Genomic DNA, 16,002 nt, shown 5'->3' with positions numbered 1-16,002 from the left:
GGACATTTTCCTAACCAATTGCCATTTTTTTTTTCTCTCATCATCAATCTAGCATGAAAAATATTGGTTTAATAGTTTGGAAAAGTCAGAAATTATTCTAAGAAAAGACAATTAAATACCAGATAAAATGGATTTCATGGATTAATGGTAAAGCATGGAATAAAGATTCTAATCATAGCTCTTTTCCCCAGCCCTGTAGAAGGCTATGGAAAATGAATTGCAATTTATCATGATGAATTCTGTTATACAGTTTAAAGACTACTTGAAGTGGTGGGATTGAAACTTTATCTGAAGGCCTTTTGTTTTATATTTCTCAATTTTTCATTGTGTTAATTAAAACTGTTGGTAACTAGTAAAATAGGCAGCAATCCTTTATGAGATAATTGGGACAAATCCCTATCTGGTAGCATAATTACTGAAATGCTATGCCTTTAGAAGCACTATTTTTTTGTGTGTTTTTTTTTTTTTTCTTGGTAGCTGTTTCTGTCTGAAATGAAAGAACACATATTAAACAAGTAACATCAGCTTATGGGATGGAAGAATTACTTTCTATATGTTGATAAAATCGTCTTACACATTTATTTCTGAAAGACAAGACTACAGATAGAGACCTGGACATTCTACATGTTCTACTCCCTCACTAGATTTCCTCTGTATTTCAATCCTAGTCAGTTTTTTAAAATTCTTACATCTCATTTTTCCCAAACTATTTCATGACTGTAAGTGTCAGAGCAGAAGGCTCCATGTTTAAAAATGCTTGATAAAATCAGTTGACTTCAGTTAATTTATACAAGCTGTTACCTGCTCCTGAGTGGAAACACCTATTAAAATAATTCAGTGGTTTCAAATTGGGCCTTTGATGTGACACATGGCTTGGTTCCTGTGGGTTTTGTTGTCATTTTGCAAGCTCTGGTTCTGTTCCATTGCACTTCCTTTACCTCTTTACCTTCAGCTGAGTACAGGAGGTTTACACCGAGGTGCTGTTACCTTTATGTTACTACCTTTAGGTAGTTAACTACTTGTGGTGAGGCAACACATTTAATGGTTTAATAAAACAGTGCCTTGCTTTTGGAGTGTCCTCTCTGCTTCCAGCCTAAACTGGGGGTTGTGTTTGTCCTGGATTTGTGTAATGCCTGCTGTGAATGGGTTCCTAAGGCATGTGCCATGTATAGATCATATAGATTTCTTCCTCAGAAGGACCCCTGGAAGGGGACAACAGAAGGAGCAGTGGCACATGGATGGCTGGCTTCTGGGTGCCTCTTGCTGGGATGGCTGACACAGGGAATAATCTTCTTATTTACTTGTGACACAAGACTGCTTGGAAACATGAGGGCTTCTCAATTTTCCTTTTGAATTCTGCTGTTTCTTCAGTCTGTTTGACTTCCTACTTTGAGAATGCTGTCAGAATTGTAATAGCTTGTGGGGCCACAGCTGGTGTTAAATCAGGTTTTAGTCAAACACTCCCTCTGCCCTTCATTGGTTTGAAAGGTCTCTCAACACTTATTTGAGAGGGATCAGCCTGTACAAGGTAGGCTATGAAGAAAAGTAACTAATTTATAGCATCTGTTTGTAGATGAGGTAACAAACAGCTACAGGATGGCATCCACTTATTTTGCAGGCCAGATAAATCAGTATCATGTTCAATAAGACTTCAGAAAAACTGAGCATCACAATTTCAATTTTAAGCCTTTTGGCTCTGAAGTAAGGAATAACACAGATTTTTTTCTGGAAAAATGTGAAGAAAAGAAACATAAGCACCAGAGAAGATGCTTCAAAGGGCTACCCCTAGTGAGAGTTATGAGGCAGGATTGCAAAGCACAGAGTCATTTTAGGCCCAAGGAATGTGGGAGTGGGATGTTGCAATGGGAACAGCATGCAACATATAAGGCATAATCACACCAATGGAGTATTTCATAATGCAAGTCCAATCCAGCCTCTTTTTCAGTCAGCTGAAGTGATTGACTTTGTTTTCAAGGGTAGAACCAGCATTGCAGTACTGAGTTCAAGGTATATAGAGTTGTGGTTTGTCTTTGAGGTGCACACAAATGTCTGAAAAAGATGTCATATTTCAGCAGTATTTCAGTGACCTCTTAGTGGATGGGCACAAAATATGCAGAACTGGAGAATGAAGTGCTTTGGGACAGTTTTTTGTGGGGGCTTCAGGCTTCTGAGCACCAGTCAGATGGTTTGTGAACATTTCACTTGTAGATGATTGCAGTATGCATGCCTTGGCTTTGGGTGGAGCTGTGTCTGCTTTGGGATTGTTTAACAGTTAAAATTCATGATAAGAAACAGCAATTCAGACATCTCCCTAAAGCTACCTAACAAAAGGATAAAATCTTCTGGTGGCAACTAAAGGCTTCTGGGCCATTAGTCCTGCTCAGTCTCCTGACAGGACACGTTACAGATGCACCAGGTACTCATTTTCCAGAGACATTGCTCACATTAGGGATGCTCTGCACTGTGTCTGTGTTCATCCTCATCTCCTCTCCAGGGGAGGGGATGCTGAGACTTCACTATGGACACACCAAGTGTGCACTGATTTGAGTTGGTGCTGCAAAGGAGGCAGCACTGACCATTTTTGTCATTTGAAATGTTAGTGACACACAACATACATAAACAGAGGGTTCTAAACAACCATCATCAGGTGCTTTATGTTACTACCATACTGTTTGAGCTGGTTGAGATGAATTTAAAAAAAAAAATAGAGAGGAAAGCTAGAATTATCACCAGTCACAAGAGGCAAGAAGCAAATGAGGTCTGGGCTGCCAGCAGGAGAAGCCCTTGCAATTTAGGAGTTTAACCACAGCCTTTGCCAGACTCACCAGGACCACTGCCATCACGGGGACAAACTACTTCATGTGTCTCAGCTGCTTCACCGCTGGGCTGAGTTTGCCAGGCACATCATCTCAGCATGCTCTGTTATTCATAGGCAACATAAAAGCCCAGGGAATCTGTGGCTGTCTCTCCCTGCAATGTTCAAAGCCAGGTTGGATGGAGCTTGGAGCTACCTGGGCTGGTGGGAGGTGTCACTGTCCATGGCAGGGGGGATGGAACTAGGTGATCTTTAAGGTCCCTTCCAACCCAAATCATTCTGATTCTATGATTATGCAAACAATAGACATGCTGGACTGACTCTGTGTCCAGCCACAGGGAAACTTTCCCTCTCTGAGCCTGGCACACTCATTCAGGATGCTAACATGGCACCAGCCAGGCAAGGCAAGTTCAAAGTCCTTGTGGCTACCAGTGATACGAAGAGCAGTCAGAGCCTGAGCCAGGTGTGATAAAAAGTAAGGGGGTTTCCAGACAGAAACATCCAGCTCCATCACCTCTGGTTGCTGGGAACCTGAGTCCTGTTATCTCACTGACATTAGAGCCTGGACCCAGAGGATAGAGCTTTTGGACAAGAAATAAAAGGTCAGCCTCTTCCGCAGCAGTTTCATGGGTTCTTAGAAAACCAGTTCTTTTTTTCTCTCTGAAAGACTTCATGCTAACCTAGAAAACACACTGCAGAGGGATTGTTTTTCATGACCTTCACCTAGCTGCTATGACTTCTTAAGGTAATAATTCTCTCTTTGATATAAAGTATTAAATTTACCAGCTAGGGTAAGCTAATACTTTTTCTTCTTTTTAAATCCACAATTTATAACACAAAATGAAGGCAATAAGGAAGATAAAGGCCTTTTTAGATTTTTTAATATAACACTGTTGTTAAAATGCAATAAACTGGAAGTTCATTCACTGGCATAAAATCTTAAATATAGTGGAAATGACACTTCAGGAGTTCTTGGTTTTGTCTTCATAGATTTTCTCTGCTGCGCTCTTTAGCCCATCAGGATTTCCTCACTGAAACTTTTCACATATCCTGTAGCAACTTGACACACTCATGAAATTTAATAATGCCCTTTTATGTGTTTATTAAACTCTGTGTAGGTAAGTCAGTATGATACACGAATGGGATATTTACTGGGTATAATTTTTAATGCCATTGAAATGAAGTCATTGAAGGGATAAAAAGTGAGAACTGTCCTCAGATAACCACAGGATCTATAGGCAGAGGCTGAGTGCTAGGAATGTGTTTTTAAGATTGACACAATCCTTCTCTGCATTGTGTAAATGCTGATTACAGGGAGCTCTGGGACCCAGGGAGCAATTACAGCCCTCCCAGTTTTGTGAGGAGCTGCCATTTACAGTGGTCAAAAAAGTCATAGCATGTTAGGTATTCTCTTTTAAGATAAAGTGATTTCTATCATTAATGAAACATTCCTCATGCCCTGCCCATAAAGAAAAAGTGCTAACAGGGAGCAGCTTCTGTGGACTGGAGAGGAGTAATGGTCTGGGTCACTGACAGAGCAGGAAAGAGTCCTGAGCTCTGCCTGTGATGTGAACACTCACAAACTGATGCAATGTATATGTTTAGAGAGTTGGTAAAGAAGAATAAAATTGATTAATAGCAATGATTACTTTCTGAACAAAATCAGGGTCCCATCTTATTACAGGGCTACCTGAATAGCTGAGGTATCTTTCCAAAATTATGTGGGTTGATGTCTGAGTACCAGCATCTCTACCCAGAGTTTCTGTTGATTTGTGATGGCACTCTGACCCCTGATTAGACATAATGATTTGTACAGCTTATCAGGCCCAAGGATGCTTTCTGGTTTTCAGCCTGGGATCTGTGCTCTGGCAATGCTCATTATATGAAGGGGTAAGACCCAACGTGCATCCCCCCCTGCACAGAGACCCCCAGAACCACAGGGAGACAGAAACCTGAATATACTGCATTCAACTGGCAAGAGAACTGTATGGTGCATCACTGACTGCCCCAGTCTTAAAGGTGAAAAACAGCTTTCATTGCACCACTGAGCAGTGCCACTAGTTCATTATTGCCTTAAAGTAGTATGGCCTGTAAACAATGCATTAATTATTAGCTTGCCTCATTAATCACATTAGACTGATGTATATGCTGGCATTTTATCAGTAAAATAGAAAGTAAATTACAAGGAACATCACTTTTCCAATTGCATTTTAGATTGCATGGTAGATCAAGACATGATTTGAAAACACTCTTGCTTTAGTGTAGTGCAGACTTGGCCTCCTGTTCAGATAAGAAGGCATTGATGAATGTAAATGATGCTTTTGCCAAGTGATGTTTTGAGGAAGGATAAATTAATCTTATAAGATGATAGCACTGGGAATACACTCTTCTTCTATTACTGATTTCCATTACTGAGGTTCCTGGGAACCTTTGCTTGAAGCAGGAGTGCAAAATACCAGGTGCTGCATAAGTATCCTGTCAAGGTACTTGCTGCTAATCCTCCTCAATTAGAACCAGAGTGACTAAGTCAGCAATTCTCACCTCTGGAGTTTGCATTAACACAAAGCTCCACACCTGAGACAGGATTGCACTCCAGGGGATTCAGCCTGTGCAAGGCTGGGACTGCCATGGAGATATCATTACTTGCATTTTCATTATCAATTCTCTAGATGCCCAAAAGGAATATAATTTACAATGTCTGTTTAAGAATAATTTGCAAGTAGTTTTTATTATCAGATATTAATTTCAAAACTGTCTAAGGGCCAAAAGAAACACTTAATGAAGCTTTAAAAATTATAATAAAATATAGGAAGGATCTATTAATCAGAGCAAGGTGCTCTCATGCAAGTTTGGGTCTTGAAATGTGCTTGAAGTTAATAACCTGATTACAGTTGTAGAAAGATCTCCATAGAGCAAGGGTTTTCCTACTCAGGACAGGATCAACAACCACCTCTACAGACTTGATGCCGAAGAAAAATCTCAGAAGTTAATAAAAAGGGTCATGTAAGGACAATATTGCATGCACTTTTTCACTTGATAATTTCATTTCCATCATCTTTATTACCAGCTATTGGCAATGCAGCAGCACCTAGAGGGTAGTGCCACACAGATGTGAAAGGGGAAGATCTTGATCCTGCTGCTAAAATAAACAGGAGGGATGAGAACAGCAGAGCCTGACAGTGATGAGCCAAGAAAGCAAAAGAGGGCTGAGAGCCACCACTGCTGCCCACCCCCTTAGCTGTCAGCACTTAATGGGATTCTCTAGGTAAAACTGTTACAATAACTCTTAGAAGGATTTAAAGGAAGCAGAGATGACAACTGGCCTGGTATTTTTGTCCCTTCATATTTATGGTTTCATGGCATTTATTCTGTGAAATCTACTCTAGTTCATACCTGTGTTTGCCTATGAGCTGGTGGAATTTTCTGAGAACTGGAATTAAACCTTCTATCAGATGAGCTATGTGACTCATGACTGAACAATGAAATGGTGATGTCTTATTTCCTTGCACAAATGTCAATGAGAAACTGCATGTAACTTGCTCAAAAAAAAAAAAACCAAAACAAAAAACCCCAAAACAAAAATAACCCCAAACCAATCAACCCCCCCCAAAAAAGCCAACCCATAGACAACCAAACAAAAACCAAAACAAAAATAACCCCAAAGCAATCAACCCCCCCTAGAAAAAAACCGAAAACCCACAAAAAAAACCCAAAACAAAACAACCCACAGACAAACAAACAAAAAACAAAACAAAAAACACAACCAGAAAACTCCAAACCTCAAATGAAAAACCTCTGAAAAATACCTTTCTGGCAGTGAAAAGGTGCTGTTCTATGGAGTTCTCATTGTATTTTCTATTTGAAAGAAAATAAATAAAAGCTAGGAATGTTGTATTTCTACACAAGCATGTGATATATTTCCAGAAATGGTTGTTGAATGTTGCTATAAGAGTTTAGGTTTTAAGTTTGAATCTGTACATTTGAAGCTTTGGAAGTGACTGATACAAGTTTATCCATACAAGTGGCACGTGTTAGTATCTCCTGTGAGAGTAGTGAATTACAATTTCTGTTATTTGAATCCTCAAAGGGATTAAAGCCTGTGTTTATGTGCATTCAGTTCAACAGGAATAAGTCAGACCAAGAGCAATATGATCTTTAAATATGGCTGATTTCTGATAACGTATTTCCTTGAGTATTTTCTGAAAAGCACTAGAATTGGTTAAGTAATAGCACCAAAGATATAGTTGGAGACAACTGTGTTAAAAGGATTTGCATTAACCTATTGGTTGAGGTAGTTTCCCTGGAAACTTGAGAAGGATCCTTGTCTCTGGAGTCTTTTTTTTAACTATTGTTGTTTGTGCTGCTTTGTTTGATAAAATGAATAAGAATATCTACCTGTTGGTATATAAGAACATACTGATTGGATGCACCTTTATTTTCAATGGTTCTGCACAGTTAAATTCAGGAGCCAGAGTTATGGTTTACATTTCTGGTGACAGAGAAATGGATGACAGCTGATACCCATAAATATCCCCCAGGGAGAGTCTGCAGGTTTGTTTTTTCATCAATGATTTTCCTTTACAGCTGGTTACCTGAGGGAAGTGAACTAACAGAACTCTCTCATTACCTATTTTCACATCTTTTTATGCTCTTTCAGCTCCTGCAGTAGCTGCTGAGCCAACAATGCCAGTCTTGATTTGTTCTTTCACCTCTCCTGGAGTCTGTGTCCTTCTTCTAAGCCACTCCTAGTCCTAGAACTCAGTTTCTGCTCTCATCACCTGTCCTTTCCCTAGATGTCACCTGCAAACCATTTCTCTGCTTCAGTTCATGGATAAAGTGCCATAAGGATGCTCTCAGGGACCTGCTTTAAATTTTCAGCCTCCCTGGACAATGGGGTGGTGGATCTGAGCCATCATCAGAGAGGTAAAGCTGAGCCATTTTTGTGCTCATGCAGATTTTCAAAATCTCCTGTGTTCTTTTGAACTTGATGGTGATGCTCTGTGCTGGGCAGGTTGGAAAAATCTGTTGGCATGAGCATCTGAAAGGTGCCTGGAAAAGCTCTGGTGCTGAGGATACAGGTAGGTGAGAGAAACAGAAGTTACCTAAAATAAGAAAGCAAATCTAGAAAATTTGGAATGAAAAAGTCTTTTTGAAAGACCAAAAAAAAACCAAAACCAAGGATGAAGGTACTGGTAAAAAGGGTTAGAACTCATTTGTTTTGCCCTCCTTGTGTATTTATCACTTAAGAAAGCATTAGATAGAATTAGATACATCATCTGTGTTTGGTTCCAGGTGTACAGACATGAACATGAGACAAGGTTGAGTTTCATTTTTGGAAGCTGATTTCTTAAACATTGCTCCACTTTTCAGTGTTTACTACTATACTGAATTTAGTAGCTCCTCCTAGGTAAAGGTATTTCTGCTTAAAGGAAAAAGCACTGCACATTTTTTTAATGATTACCACAACCATTGCTCTAATTTCTTAATATTTTTTTCTCATGTGGCACAAGTTCATACCACCACCTAGTGCAATTCATGTTTCAGTGCAGCAGCACAATGCAGTTTGTCTTTATTATTAATGAATTCCTTTGAATAATTATTCTCTCTGATGTACTTATTGACCATAGTAATAACTATAGCAATGGAACACACAGAGAAAGAACAGGATTGTTCTTCTATCTCTAAGCCCTCTGTAAATAGTACCCTGGCTTCCATGCTTTATCTGCCTGTTTTCCCACAAGTGTATAGTAATTTCAATATAAAAATCATTCCAGCACAGTAATACACACCTACACTTGGGCTGAGTTGTGGGTTTATATGAATGAACAGTGGTTGGTTGTATGAGCACCCTTTTAATATCTGAAGTGAGATTTGGAAAAGGAGTGCAGATTGTCTTGATCTCATGAGCTGCAGTATATAAAGCCACAGTAAATCTCTTAGTTCAGAAGTATTAGCATCCTGATTTTAGCTTTTTAATCCATACCATTCCTTGTTGATGCTTCTGTTGCCTAGTGTGTAGCTAGTAATTAGGTGCTTATCTTCTTTTCTTATGAAAAAGTCTATTTTTTAAAAAAAAATTTGTCCAATATGCATCCAGAGATTATATTTAAATAAAATTCTTGGAGGCCAAATGTTACGTTGGTCCTTTATAACTCTGTAATAATGACCATATGTAAAAACATTCTGTCCATTTACAAAGGGCTTGGTGGTTTTTGTATCAATCTTAATTCTCGCTCTATTAATAACCACAATAACCTATTATAACCAAAGGTTATAATCCATTAAAAAAAAAATGTTAGCCAAGTTGAAGCTCTCTATGTTTAATTCTCTGGCCCTATTTTAATGCAATGTAAGGAAAAAATGCATACAGCGAACCTAATGTACAGCAGGACTTGCTCTAATGCTGGTTATAATAGTCCTTGCTCAAAATAAAGAATGTGTACTTATTTCCTATAAAGAAATGATACAAATTATTAGTAGCTCTATTTATGGGTTAGTTAAAATATGAATTAATTGATTTCATTTTAGTTCATTGAGCAGGTATTTTCTTCCTTGCCTCTTATTTATTTGTGTTTCCTTCACTTGAAGGAGTCGGATCGAAAGAGGCCGGGAGGATAAATTCGCTGTAAATGCATAAATGAGAGGTTTCACTAACTTGGAATTCCAATGGGATTTTGGCAAAGGGATCTTACCCACATGAGAAAACATGTTTAAAGCCTAGGGTACACACCTAGAGGGCCAACTTTGTGGTTAATTGGTAATTCCTTGGACTTCAGTGAGACTGTGTCAAATATGAACAGAAGGCAAATCAGTTTCTTTTATAATTATAAGGTACAGTATTGTAAATATATAGCAATAAACTATATGTACCTTTTCTGGCAGACTAAACTTTTCAAAGAGAAAACTCATATCTGGTGTTGGATTTTGCCTGTCATGCCAGCAATGGCTCTTTCTATAATGTGGTATCACTGGTTTGACTTTCAGCCTCATGATTACTTGGTAGGCAGGTGGGGCTAGAGATTGACTTTAGGAGATTTAGACATGTGAAAGATTATTTACAGGATTATTTACAGGATCATTTACAGCTGGAAGTCCCTGAAGAAAAATGCTATTGGCTGAGGCACTTCACATACTCTATCCATCTTCTGAAATACTTTTTGGAGTGTTGGGGATATGGCAGGAGAAGGAAAGCTGTGAACAGCTTTTGTAAGGGACTTGCAGCTAAATGACCTGTTCACCTGGCTTGAGTTCCTGGTGAAATTGTGGGAAAGAGGAAAGCATTTAGATGGAAAAGATTTAAATAATGGGAATACAATTAATCCTTGTCAGCACGGTTTTATAAAAATAGGCCTGATTTAACTCTTTGAGAGATGGCAGATGTAATCATACCATGTAGATATATGCTTTAGCTGCTGGAACACAGTCAGCTGGCACAATATATTACTGTTCATTTAAAATAGCTGGAGCACATATAGTCTATAAGCAATGAATTCAAATCTGAAACTGATGGCTTTGAAAGATAATGCCAAGTTGTTTACAGCTGTCTTCCGAACATGGGTGCTCACACCAAAGTGATGCTAACTTCAACTTCAGTATAAAATCTCCACTGTGCAGATGACACAAAGGTTGACAGCATGGTACAAATGAGGCTGAAGTCACAGAGTTACATGAACAGTTTGATAAGCAGAATGATGCCCTGTAATTAGCTACTGCTTTAACATATCAACATGCAGAGCTCTGTCTGAAAAAATCCAGTTTATGCATGGAGGGGAGAAAAATATCCTTGAAAGCAGCAACTTTGAAAAGTGCTTGTAAATTATCTTGAACAACTGAGTCAACACAGACTTCTGATGTGATGTCTCAGCTAAAAGGAATTAACAAGAATTTGTAAATCCACCCAGGAAGACAGCGTGTAGGAGTAGGAAGGCAATTTTATGTTTACATGAGCACTGATCTTGCTTACAAATCAGGTGTCAGTGTTTCTAATGGTGCAAGAAATGGAGGCATTCTAAGAAGAAAGCCACAAAATTATCTGAGACCTGGAAAAATGCCTTACTGTGAAGGGCAGAAAAAATGCAATTTGTTAAGCTTACCAAAGAAGAGTCTGAAAAGTAACTTGATTGCAGCCTAGAATTATTAATACAAAGTGAATATACCGTGTATTAAAAATGTTTTTAATCTCTGAAAAGAAAGCATAAGAAAAAAAACCAAGGCCTAGAAGCTACACATTAAATCTATCAATTAGACAAAGATTAATGTGCAAGTTCATGAGCAGAACAGGTCTGATGCATCTCCCCCCTTGGAGCCTTCAAACTGAAGCTGTGTTCCTTTCCAAAAGATGGGGTTTGCCTGGCTGGGTTATTTATCTCAGCCTCACAGGATGATGCCTTCTCCTAGTACATAGAATACTTCAGTATATTCACACACTGCGTGATATTTTATTTTCTTGCACAGAAATAGTAAATCCTTGGACAGCACCAAGTATTTTAAAAGTAAATATTCCAACATTGTGATATATAAAAGTTGAAGAAAAATTAAGCACACAGCAGTAGCAAAAATTGTTTGATTTCAATTATAAAAAATTGTCATAGAACACTTTTTTTTTCTTAAATACAAAAAACCCCACTAGATGGCAGTGAAACACCCCTTTACAAATCTTGCTGACTGATGGCCTGATTATCTATATTGTTAAATAAAGACTAAAATGACTTTTTGAACCATAGTATGAAGAATCCAAGACCCGTAAAATTCTGATATTAGACAGGATATTTTTTTGTGTGTGTGTCCTGTTTGTTTTACACAGTATTCTCTTCAGTCTCCATGGCTATCTGAGTTACATTTGTGTGCCTTTATGTTGGAAACTTCAAGGGATTTTAATCAGTATCGTATCGTACCAAATGCTCCTGATATATAGAAAATTACAAAAAAAACCCCCAAACTTGATAAAAATAATCCCCAGAAAGTTGCCAAAAGAACAACCAAATAATTGCAACATTTATTTGGATAAAGGGCATACAAATGCTAGGAAACATAGTAAGAAAGATGAGAATTTGGAATGCTGGACTATCACTAGAACATATAAGCACTGCATGCCAGCTGGAATCAGTAAGCACTTAAAGAGAAACAGAGCTGCTGCTTACTGAAATACCCTATTGACAAGCAAAGCACAGATGGTTAGACATTGAATCTGATCCCTTACCCAGTTAACATGTTATAGTGACACATTTCATGTCAAAGCAGAGCACTGGAGCTGTTTTACTAGTCCTCTTTACCCTGTATTTGTTTATTGCTTTGTCATCCTTGGAAACAATGCATCTTATCTACTAAACCTGTTGTTTTTTTTTCATTGAATGCAGCTGGAGGTGTTTTCTCTTCCTATAAACATCGGGATAGGTCCTTATCTATTACTTCAGCTGCAACAGGGGATAACCTCTCGTATTGCAAACTGCTATCAAACTGAAGATGACTGTGGTAAGCCAGCTGGTTCACTCTGCACCTGAGCTGCTGTACTAAAGTATGATGAGTTTAAACCTGGACCAGCGTGACAGTACAGGGAGATACCCATAGTTTCCTCCAAATTTACTCCAACCAGATGCTATGGTATCAATGAGAGCAGAAAGCACCCAGATACACACAGAGAGCTCTTCCAAATTCTAATGTATTTAAGCCCATTTATACAGTAAGATCTAGCACTCAGCATTTGATCAAGTCTGCAGCAGATGTGCAGTGAGTGGCAAGTCCAAAAGCACTGCTCCTTTTTGTGTTGAAGGACAAGGAGGATACAGGTAGGTAGCAGTCATGCATGGTACCCTTAACCAGCAAGGCACTTGCTGGCTTCTCATGGGCTTCCCTTGTTTTACCCTTCTTGTAGGATCTGTCATATTCCCCAGAACACCTTTTACAGCAGGAGCTGGCCCTGCAGGTAACTTCTGCTGTTCATTTTTGCTTTATCTATGTAATTAAGTCACAGGCTTTATAAACAACTTTTCCTTTCCCTTGAGCTCTCATCTTTTTAGAGCAGTCAGCTGCCAAACTGTCAAGCTCTACACAAGCAGCCAGCCCTGTGGCTGGAGACTGTCACTTGTCCCTGTGACCCTGTGAGCTACATCAGCTGAACAGCAATGCAGGACCTCAATTGATATTTTGCCCCCTGTGTCATACATATTAATTTTTTCTCACTGACTCAGCCTGTCATTCACTTACAGGTACTTTTTGTGTGTGTGTGTGTTCATTTTGTAAACTACTCTGGCACAGTCACCAATTTAATCATATTTATGTCAGCCAGTTAGAGATAATTTCTGTGGGTACTGTTGCATTAGCTGTGATTTTTATTCTGTGGTGACACTGGTGTTTTTCTTGGTAGGCTTTAAGTTGGCTGTTAATAATAAAATAACAAGTACATGTGGTAGTTTAACTCCTTCATGCCAAATCTCAATCCTCACCAGGTAAATTTAGTAATATAAAGTACTTTTCTACATCTCTTAAATATAAGGGAGGTTTTATCTGTTGACCATAAAAAGCAACTGTTCCCAGGTTAAATACAGAATCATGGCTAGATTTCCCCATGCCTTTTTTCTCTATAGAATAGGTTTTTTTTCCTGATCTATGTTCTTCTTTCTCACTAACTGCTTCAACTATTTGTAAGACTCAGCTTCATCTTTTCTGGTTATAATAAGGGACAATCCTTTGTCTGGCCTCAGAAGTTTTGGTAGACTCTCACATGCATGATATATAATCCATCCTTTAAAAAAATATCTTATTATGTAATCTGTGAAATTATTTATTCATAATAACTCTGTGTATTTTCAGGGCAATTTGGCAATGTTCTGTTCTTAAGCATATTTAATAACTATGAAAAAAAAAATTTTTTTATTGTTATTTTGCACTCATAATTTAAAAGTTTACTCATCCCTGGTATGAGAATTTTAAGGAAAATCCACAAAACACAGATTTTCATTTACTTATTTTGTGTCTTCCATACAGAAATATTATATTTGTCCCAAACTGCATTACTCTTAAGACTGTGGTGACAAATGCATTTTTATACTTTGAGAAATCTGTATGTTTTACAATCACCCTGCAACAGTTGGTTTAGTCTGGCATCCTATTTTTTCAGAGCTGTTGAGGGATTTGTTTGGACCAATAGGATTTGTATTGATCTCTGTTTCAGTTTTTTTAGGTGAGCTTTATTCTTGTTTTGTTGTGATATTGATTCAGAGAGCTTTAGCCATTTGAGTTATTACAAATTTTGCTATATTTATGTTGTGATTATACCACAATAACCAAGAATTTAGACCTGCATAGCTATTAAAACAAAACACTTCTCCAGCAAACAACCACCCCCCAAACCAACCAAACAACAAAATCAAACAACTGAAGTTGCAACTGATTTTCTGAAATGCCAAGTATCCCTAAAAAGGGCTTATTTTTCTTTACTCTATATGGTTTTTTTCAGGTATCCTAAGGACATTAATTTATATTATTAACTGATATTTATTGGATACTATTCCTCATTGTACTTAACTGAAATGTGTATGTAGAATACTGGTGTAAGACAATGAGTTCTAGTTCATATATCTGAATATTTTATCTATATGGATCAAACAACTATATAAAAATTAGACCATTGCAAAAGGGATTCAGGCATTCTTGTGAACATAAACAACTGTAAGTGGATAAACCTGAGGTTTAAAAAGGTTTCCTTGTTGGTTGACCTTTGCACTCAGCATAAGCAAAATCTCATAAGTAATAATATATGCTAAAATTATCAGGAAAACCTCAAACCATCCTAGTAAATCCCCAATTTATATCAGTTTCCAGTAATTAAATCCAGAAACTGCACTACTTTATTTTGAAATATGCCCTGGGTTCACTCATAGCTCACAAGCAGTAGTTGCCTAACTTTAGAGGAGTCAGATGGTCCCTTAGCAGCCAGAGGGACTAAGTTGCTTAAAATCAAGCACATCCTGGGAGGATCCCTCTTGGGCAAGACACAAAAAACCCCCTTACAAGGTAGACAGCTTCAACAGCACTGGTTATTAAGAATGATGATTCCTACCTCTCAGAATTATCCTAGTTAACCCAGTGGATCAGAATACTCTTTGATACCAGTGCTACAGATCAAAATTTGCCAGACTTCAAACTGCAGCTGTGTCCCAAAAGGAAAAAACTTTCTGCATTGCAGGCAGACTTTGGTCAGCTTCCAAAAGTGATTTATTTCTCCCAACAAAACATGTTTTGCAGCTTTGTGTGACAGATACTCTTTGGAGCTTGGAAAGCTCTGTGTGTAGTAAAATTAGTGAAGCATAATTATCCATCCCACCTCCCAGCTGGGAAGCAGGTTGGAAATTATTTGCACACACAGTTGGATGTGAGAAAATGATGACCAGAGAGGGGGATGAGGTTGGGCAGAATGAAAGTTTTTATAGGGTCCTCTTGTAAGCATCTGTACCATAAAGTCAGTTCCCAACGTGGAGTTGGCAATGGCTGTAGCATTTATATGTCCTATGTGCTTGGCTGACCAGGGCCCAGTGCTCAATGGAAATTCTTCAGCAGCTTTCTAGGTAGGTGGACTTTCCATGTATCTTTTCCATGTATCTTTAGAAGTTTTTTGTGTTGAAGTGCACTCAGTATTTTGGGGGTTGTGGGAGAGAAAAGAAGACTTCTCATTGAACTGGAGGACAAGTTCTAAATAATGGACTGGCTTTTCATCACTGGAGGCATCTGCTGTTCAATGGATTTGGGAACCAGTCTGGAATACCATGCTGGAGCTGAGCTGCTTCAGAGAGCTTGTTATAGATTGTATTGCACAGGCATGAACTAAAGAATCATAGAATCATAGAACTGGCTGGGTTGGAAGGGACCTCAGAGATCATCAAGTCCAACCCTTGATCCACTCCCTGGATCTGCAGTTCCCAGCCCATGGCACTGAGTGCCACATCCAGGCTCTTTTTAAATATCTCCAGGGATGGAGAATCCACCCCTTCCCTGGGCAGCCCATTCCAATGTCTGATCACCCTCTCAGTAAAGAAATTCTTTCTAATGTCCAACCTAAACCTCCCCTGGCACAACTTGAGACCTCTTGTGCCTTCTTGTCTTGCTGAGAGTTGCCTGGGAAAAGAGACCAACCCCCCCCTGGCTCCAACCTCCTTTCAGGGAGTTGTAGAGAGCAATGAGGTCTCCCCTGA

This window comes from Heliangelus exortis, chromosome 7 (assembly GCF_036169615.1).
Source record: "Heliangelus exortis chromosome 7, bHelExo1.hap1, whole genome shotgun sequence".
NCBI classification, from domain to species: Eukaryota; Metazoa; Chordata; class Aves; order Apodiformes; family Trochilidae; genus Heliangelus; species Heliangelus exortis.
Note: the sequence above shows the minus strand (reverse complement) of the source record.